Below are 8,179 nucleotides of genomic sequence, written 5' to 3'. Positions count from 1 at the left end.
TCCAGGGGCGCCTCCAAAAAATGTTCATAGGGGTGGCCAGTAGGGCCACTTATATTCTTGGGGTGGAACACCAAAACTAAAAGCCATCATTTCAGGATTTTATTATACTGTTGACTACAACAGTATATATATATACAGGCTACTAGAAAAAAATCAGAAATACTTAATCCTTAAAAAAGACACATACAGCTTAATTTAAAGGTGTACATTTATTGTAATCAAAACAATTGAAGGTAATGGCAGATACAAACAAACAAGCAAGCAAGCAACAAGCAAGTACAGAAACACTCAACAAGAATTTCCCACCAGGGATCAATAGTCTCTGATTCTGATGGCTATACAGCATGTTTCAGAACAGTTATATTCGCCTGTTGCTGTGTCTTTTGGCAAACACATCCACAAAGTCATCAAGATTTATGGCCCTAGCACTTCTTGTTTCTACACTTAGCACAACCAAATTACTTAAACGCTCATAAGTCATGGTACTTCTCATGGCAGTTTTGATTAACTTTAGCATAGAAAAACTGCGCTCACAGGATGCAGTGCTCACAGGTAATGGAAGTGCAATTTTGCACGGTTTAAACATCTGGTGGAAGACCTCCTTATATGGCTCCAGAAAGACAGTGAGCTCTGTTAAATTCGTTGGTGTTTCCTGACCACTAGTTTGCTTCCTCTCAAGAATTCGCTTAAGCTGGGGCATCTCATATTGTAGATCCTCAGTGCTGCAGTTGTATTGTGAGGCAAACGGAAACATTACATCTTTCTCACAAAATGTGGGTCCGCAGGGATTCAAGGCCTGTATCCCTTTCATTATGACACAATTTTCTTTAGAAAATCTTCTCTTCACCTCAGAGAGAAGCACATCAATAACTGGAATGAATGAACCTGTCCGAGAATACTCCTTCTCTGTGCTGACTTGTCTTTGGACTATTGGAGTGAACATGTAATGCCCTTCAAGCCTAGAGCTTGGTCTGACCTGATGGCCTGGAGGTGTAGCACTGATGTTTGCTCAGTAAGAGTTAGAGTATTGCCCCAGATGTCATTAAAGAGAGAGCCTTCTCTGTAACTCTGCAATGTGTCAAGAAGAGAGTCCACAAGTGTGACAGCTGTGACCAAATCGAGTTGTGGGGACTGTAAAATATCTGACAGATATTTTATCTCACCAAGAACACTGGTGAATGTTACAAGGAGGCTAACAAATTTGAGATCTATTTGGGCTAATAAACCTCTTGCCTCTATTGCTCTGTCGCCATTTTGCTCTTCTGATATTTCTTTTAGTAGACGTACGATGGCTGGCAGTATGTCTCTCATGGTCTTGCAAGCACTATACCTACATGCCCACCGTGTCTCTATCAGCCTTTGTAACTCTCTTGGGGCCCCCCTGAAACATCTCCCTCTGTACTGCAAGCCATCTTTGGTGCACATATGACCCTGACACAAAGACATACAGTTTTTGCAAATGAGAAAAGATGCAATTAGCTTCAGGGATGCATTTCCCACTGTCAACTAATACTATATTTAAACAATGCACATTGCAGTGCACATAAAAAGCTAATGGGGCCTCTGATTTAATACGTGTTTGCACACCTATGTTCTTTCCGCTCATGACTGAGGCTCTGTCATATGCTTGCCCTACAAGGTGGTTTTTGTAGTTAAGACCTTGCTTCTGCAAAATTTGTACTATTTTCTGTGAAAGTGCTGCAGCATCCAGGCGCTGTGCTGCCTCAAAGGCGAGGAAGCTTTCACATACTGACCCATTGTAATAGTATCTAATTATAAAGGACATCTGTTCCTTCTTGCTTAGGTCTTTAGTCTCGTCAACCAAAATGCTGAAAGCTTCACTTTGGGCAACGAGAACACATCACTAGTTACTGAGGTGCGGACCATTTCAGCTAGACAATCAATTATTCCATTTTGTGTATCATGCCCAAGGTATGTTGCATTTCTTTGACCTTTCATTTTTCTTTTGACCGTGGGATTGTGTTTGGCTAGCAGTTCCATAATAGAGGGAAAATTTCCTTTATTCTCATCTTCTGATTCTTTATGTGCTCTCTGTGCAATGTTCTGCGTAGCTGTGAGGAGCAAGGTTTCTCCAACATTTTTTATGTACTCTCTATTTTCCTTCACTAATTTATTATATTCTGAATTTAAGGAGGCTGAGAGAGAGGATGTGCTTGCAGTGGACTTTTCATACTTTGCCCATGCTAACATCGCATTAGTATGTGCTTCAGATTTGGCATGTCATAAAAGTCCCCCATCTTTGAAGGTTGCCTTTTTTTTTGTTGCCTTTTTGAACCCCTCTTCAGACATAAATACTGAATCACCTGAGGAGGGGAGACTGAAGTGCCGGCAGGCATAACAGTAGGCAGAGTCTTTACTCTGAGAGTATTGCAGCCATTTATGGGTGTTGTACCAGTCTTTGGAGAAGCTCCTGTCCCCTTGATAGGTTCTAGGGAAGAGTTTCAGTTGTGGGTGCTTGGGCTGCTCTGCTCTTGACTGGGAGATATCTATGATGAAACAAGAGGCAAAATCAGTTATTCTGACATTAAAATAATGATAGTAATAATAATACTTAGCCCCTCTCCATAGTAATTATCAATTATAGCAATAATAATAGCGGGGCCTTCATCTTCATCACAGGTGACTTTAACCATGTTTCCCTCTCATCCACACTCCCAACATTCTGCCAGTTTGTCAAATGTGCAACCCGTGAAAATAAGACTTTGGACCTGCTGTACGCAAATGTTAAGGATGCATACAGCTCCACTGCCCTGCCACCACTAGGCAGGTCAGACCACAACCTAGTCCTGCTCTCACCATCATACAATCCTGTGGTTCAGCAGCACCAAGTCACAGTGAGGACAGTGAGGAAATGGTCTACTGAGGCCATGGAAACACTGCGTGGAGCGCTGGAGGCTACAGACTGGGATGCTCTGTATGAGCTACATGGTGAGGACATTGATGGCCTGACTGACTGTGTCTCTGAGTACATTGGGTTCTGCATAGACAACACCATCCCCACTAAAGAGGTCCGCTGTTACCCAAATACCTGCCTCTCCATGTGTCTGATCGTCTGATCAGTAACATCGGGGCCCCCCAGGGAACTGTACTGTCCCCCTTCCTCTTCACCACATTCACTGCTGACTTTAAGCACTGCACTGAGTCGTGTCGTCTGCAGAGGTTCTCTGATGACACGGCCATTTTTGGGTGTGTTGAGGGCGGGAGGGAGGCTGAGTACAGGGACCTGGTCAACCGCTTTGTGAAGTAGTGTGGAAAAAACGCTCTGCAGCTTAACGTGGCGAAGACGAAGGAGATGGTGGTGGACTTCAGGAGGAACAAGCCCCTGCCCTCTCCTGTCTGCATCAGTGGGACAGATAGGGAGGTGGCACCTGCATACAAGTACCTGGGTGTCACACTGGACAATAAACTGGACCGGTCCACCAACACAGAGGCCGTCTACAAGAAGGGCCTGAGCCGGCTTTACTTCCTGAGGAGGCTCAGGTCCTTCATTGTCTGCAACAAGATGCTGCAGATGTTCTATCAGTCTGTTGTGGCGAGTGCCATCTTCTTTGCTGTGGTGTCCTGGGGTGCGGGCATCAAGACAAAGTATGCCAACAGACTGAGCAAAATCATCAAGAAAGCTGAGTCTGTGGTTGGCTCTAAGCTTGTCACCCTGGAGGAGGTGGTGGAGGACATGATTCTGGCAAAACTGCTGGCAATCATGGACAATCCCTCTCACCCCCTCCACAAAACACTGGACAAACTAAAGAGCAGCTTCACCCAAAGGCTCATTCAACCCCCCGCTGCTCTAAGGAACGATACAGGAAATCATTCCTCCCAATCGCAATAAGACTCTATAACTCATCTACCTCTGTCAGAGCCACCATCACAGAACTGCACTAAATATACCTGTCTCCTTGCACTGTGTACCCTGTACAACACTCCGCTCCATAAACTGGAACATTTACTTCACATCATATGTGATATGTGTTAATTTAAACCATATTAATATAATATATCATTTTATACAATAATACTGTCTTTTTGCACACTCTGTCTACATATTCTCACACTCATAGTGTATTATATTATCTATTATATAGTCAAATACTTATATTTATACCTCTATATATCATATTATATCATACTCTTTGTATATTCTTTGTACATATGTCTATATACACATATTAATACATGTGCACATGTTATTATTATATTTACTATTATTATTATATATACTGTTGCTGCCATTATTACTATATACTGCTATTATATTGGTATAATTACTATCTATATGAATATATATGATTGTAGTGGTACGAGGCATCACCAGCACACCTAACTCCGCTGCTGCCCTATTTGGCTTGTCTGCCAATCACCAGGCAGGCCGAAGGGATAAAAGTAGGCCATGTCCCTTCCCCTGACCTCTCGTTTCCTGCCGCTTCGGGCCCTTCCGCTTCCAGGGCATTGTTGACTGCTCCCTTCAGGGCACAGGTAGGCACACCTTAGCGTGCTTTTCGCGCACATTCGCCAGCATTGCATCTCGCTCACACTTTAATTAAACCTTCTGATAGGTCCGGCATCTCCACTGCGACCAAGGCGATACCATCGAGTCATTTATAGCTGCTGATCAGCCATAGGTGAGTTACGAGAGCTCCCCGTTGCTAATTGTTTTTAGCCAGGTGCTAAGTCCTTTTTTTACCCCTCTCCCTCTAACAGTCTGCTAGTCTGCATGTCGTGTGGTGGCTGTCTCCCCCCGCTACGCTGACTCTCCCTCACACCTCTCCCTCTTTGGACCGGACTAAGAACCGGACTTGACGAGTGTTAAAGTAAAGTCAGAGCCCTGAAGTAGCTGAGTGGTGACTGTTGCTTCAACGCCGGTCTGCTACCTCGCTGCTATCTCGTTGCTATCTCGTTGCTATATCGCTACTACCTCGCTGCTTGGTTCGGGGTCCTGTCGGCTGTCTCCTGTCGACTCGCTTTTTGTTATTGACCCTGTTTCCCTCTGCGTGTGTGTGTGTGGTGCGTGTGAGAATTGACCAAGGTCTGGTGTAGGTTTGGTTATTTCTTATTAGTTTGGGTTGTTTATTGATTTGTTTAGTTATTGTTTCTTTTGGTTTATTGAGTTGGTGTCTCTGACCAGAGACTGATTTTCTTTTCTTTGCGTGATTTCTGATGAATTTCAATATTATACTTCAGTTCTTTAAATTGATCAGTTATTAATTTGCTTTGTTTATTTCGTTATGGGATTTGGTTTTCGTTGTTTGTGAGCCCTTTTAACAAGTGTTTGATTTCCCCCCTAGATTGGAAGACCGACGGTGGTGGTGGTGGTCCCCCCCTGGGTGGTGGTGGTCCCCCCCTGGGTGGTGGCGATTCCTTGTGTGTGTGTGATTTCCCCCATTTAAGATTTCCTTTATGCACGTCACGTTTTGCTGTGTGAGTGGGGTGTTCTCCTTTCCTTTGGATGTCATTCTCCTCGTTGACCACTCCTCCAGCCGGTAAGCCTTCATCCATCAATTCCCCCTTTTTAGTTGGGCTCCTTATTTTGTTTCCTTGTGCCAAACCCTGTGTTCATTTTAACTAATAAATTATTGTATGTGATTATTTAACTCCATCTCCTGCCCTCCCTGAGTGAATGAACCTGAGTGTCCTTGTGTAAAGGTGATTATTGACCTTAAGTATGGGTCCTTGGGCCCTAACCCAAGGTGGCGTTGTTGGTGTTTTAAAAGAAAGATCCTCTGATCTGAACTTAAACTAATTGAATTGTGCTTGTGCTGCCACATTATGTTATATTATATACTATATATACTGTACTATTTTTATATACTGTCTAACAATAACATTACCATCATATCATCAGTACTATTACCATCATATTGCCACTGCACCTTATCTTATCTACCTATTTATCTTGTGTTTCTGTTTTTATTCTTTCTATCTCAATATTTTATTTTATTCTGTTGTATTGTATTTTATTTTATTGTATTCAAATATACCGGCTGCTATGATGACTTAATTTCCCTTCGGGGATGAATAAAGTTATCTATCTATCTAGGCATTTCTATTCAGACTAATCAAACTGAACTACCAATAAACATGAATCTAAAAGCTTTAAGTGATGATATGATTTGTAATTTAATGGAAACACAGTATATACATTTCTCCAGATGATGTTACTATCTGGCCTAGCCATCAATTTCATTATTAGGGCCACACAGTCATAAATTCACCTGTTGGTCCACAAACAGGTCGAACACCTGCTTTTCCTGCCTCGCTTCTGTGACCATAGTTGGTGCTGACTGTCCCTGGTCTGCTGCTTGCTGATGCTCTTCCTCGTCACTGTGCTCTCTGACTGATGCTGGCTGTGCCTGTGTAACCTCATGCTGCTCTGTCTGTTCCTCTCCTCCATCCTCCTCTTTCTCCTCCTCACTAAGCATCTGCTGCTCTCTCTTTCCCACTGTACTCACTTTCTTCTTAAAATAAGAAGAGATTTTGGTGGACTTTCTCTTCATTGTCTGCAAATTGACATAACATATACAAGCAGCAGCTAACGTTAGCTACGTAACTCAGTTCCAAATGTCAAAAAATAAGTCATAAGGTTTCTGGAACAGGTGCTGTAAACGGTACCATTTGGCATTTGAAAAGCACATGTCACGACGCATACTCCCCCCTCTTCTTTTACTAAAGAAATGTATGACTTACTTACTCTCTAGTAGTCTTCTCCGTCTTCTCTCGTCACTCCTTTTGAAATCGATGTCGGTCACTTATTTTGTCAACCTTTAGATGACTTAAGTATAAAAATAGAAATACAGAAATAAATAAATGTGGAAATAAATAAATAAATTTCTTAAATTTATTTCCACGTTCATTTATTTCTGTGACTGTATGCTCGGTCAGAGGACTGTGATGATCCAGTTCTACTACTTCAGCCTGTCAATGCTGGCTGTTGTGCAGTAGTTGCAGTGTTGTGTCAGTTATAACACTTAAAAGGAACGAGTTCATAGTTAATTTTTTATTGGTATGATTTAGTAACAAACTTATGATCATGTGTTATTAATCCATGGTGTCAGATCAAGGCTGCGTGTCGCTCCGGTCATTTTATCTTGACTGTGAACGTCTTGTCTCATGTTGTACTAAGCACATGTTGACGAGTCATTTTTCATGATGTTTAAATGCAATCTCATATACTCTGGAATCAAAAAAGCACTGAGTTACTTCATGTACTGATCAGGTCCTGAGAACTACACTGTAAGATATTTCAAGTCGGTTAAACTTGGAAATGCAAGTTCACCTGCTACCTTGAAAATTACCTTTGTTCCAACTCAGAAATTAAAGTTCATAACTTTGATTTAACTACAACATTCTAGTTGTCTCAACATTGTTTTTAAAGTTGACATCATGTAAACACCCTTTTTAACCGAAAGTATTTATCTTCAATTAACTTCTTTTTAAATTTATATTTCTTCTCGAATGAACTGTTAACTTATAACTGTTTTTAACTCAACAGTATTGATTATGGTCTTTGTCTTACTCAATGTTCATCCAAAACAATACTGAAATCACATTTTCCATATAAACTCTTATTCTGAAATGTAACAGGAAAAGCTGTGTTAAATATAGCTTTTATGCTCTTATTCTGACAAACCCACAGGAAACTGCCTACTGCTTTCCTGATTAACCATTGGTCTGAGCCACAATGTACGCAGGCTTTATTATGTAAGCATTTGTGTCATTTGCCTTCGCTTATTCTCACACAAATAAACCTTTTTAAACCTTTTCACCTCATAACTTAGCAAGAGCTAGCTTCGAACTATAATCCCTGTTTGTGGTGTCATTTTCTTTTACACAGTTTCATAGTTCATTTTCAATATCATTAGCGTCATCCACCATTTTGGGTACTGTTCATTGCTATGGGCTCACTCGTGTCCATTCTAAGTCACATTTAAAATCACTACATTTCACGGTCACAGTCTAAGGCTTTTACAGGTTATATTATTTTCATATTTCATTCTGGTTAGGATTTCTGAGCATCTTACCTGTAGGAACGGTAACAAAAACATGAGTGTCAGTCTTTTACTTTTGTGTTGCTCTGCATTACTTGAACTGTCTGACATCTCACTCTACTAGTGACTGGCAGCAGCTATTAATACACCTTATGCACACAGTGCTGACCAGGTAC

General features: G+C 41.5%; 1 long non-coding RNA gene across 1 annotated transcript; it reads left to right on the top strand.

Moving 5' to 3' along the window:
* Positions 1 to 4,398: 4,398 nt before the first annotated feature.
* LOC109646684 (uncharacterized) lies at positions 4,399 to 7,782 on the top strand. The gene is made up of 3 exons (XR_011239308.1): positions 4,399 to 4,494; positions 4,575 to 4,640; positions 5,304 to 7,782. It is a non-coding gene; the product is annotated as an uncharacterized lncRNA (long non-coding RNA).
* Positions 7,783 to 8,179: the final 397 nt, after the last annotated feature.

The sequence above is a fragment of the Paralichthys olivaceus genome, chromosome 19, assembly GCF_024713975.1.
Source record: "Paralichthys olivaceus isolate ysfri-2021 chromosome 19, ASM2471397v2, whole genome shotgun sequence".
NCBI lineage: Eukaryota > Metazoa > Chordata > Actinopteri > Pleuronectiformes > Paralichthyidae > Paralichthys > Paralichthys olivaceus.
The sequence above is the reverse complement of the archived record's forward strand: the minus strand, read 5'-3'. Positions and strand labels throughout refer to the sequence as shown.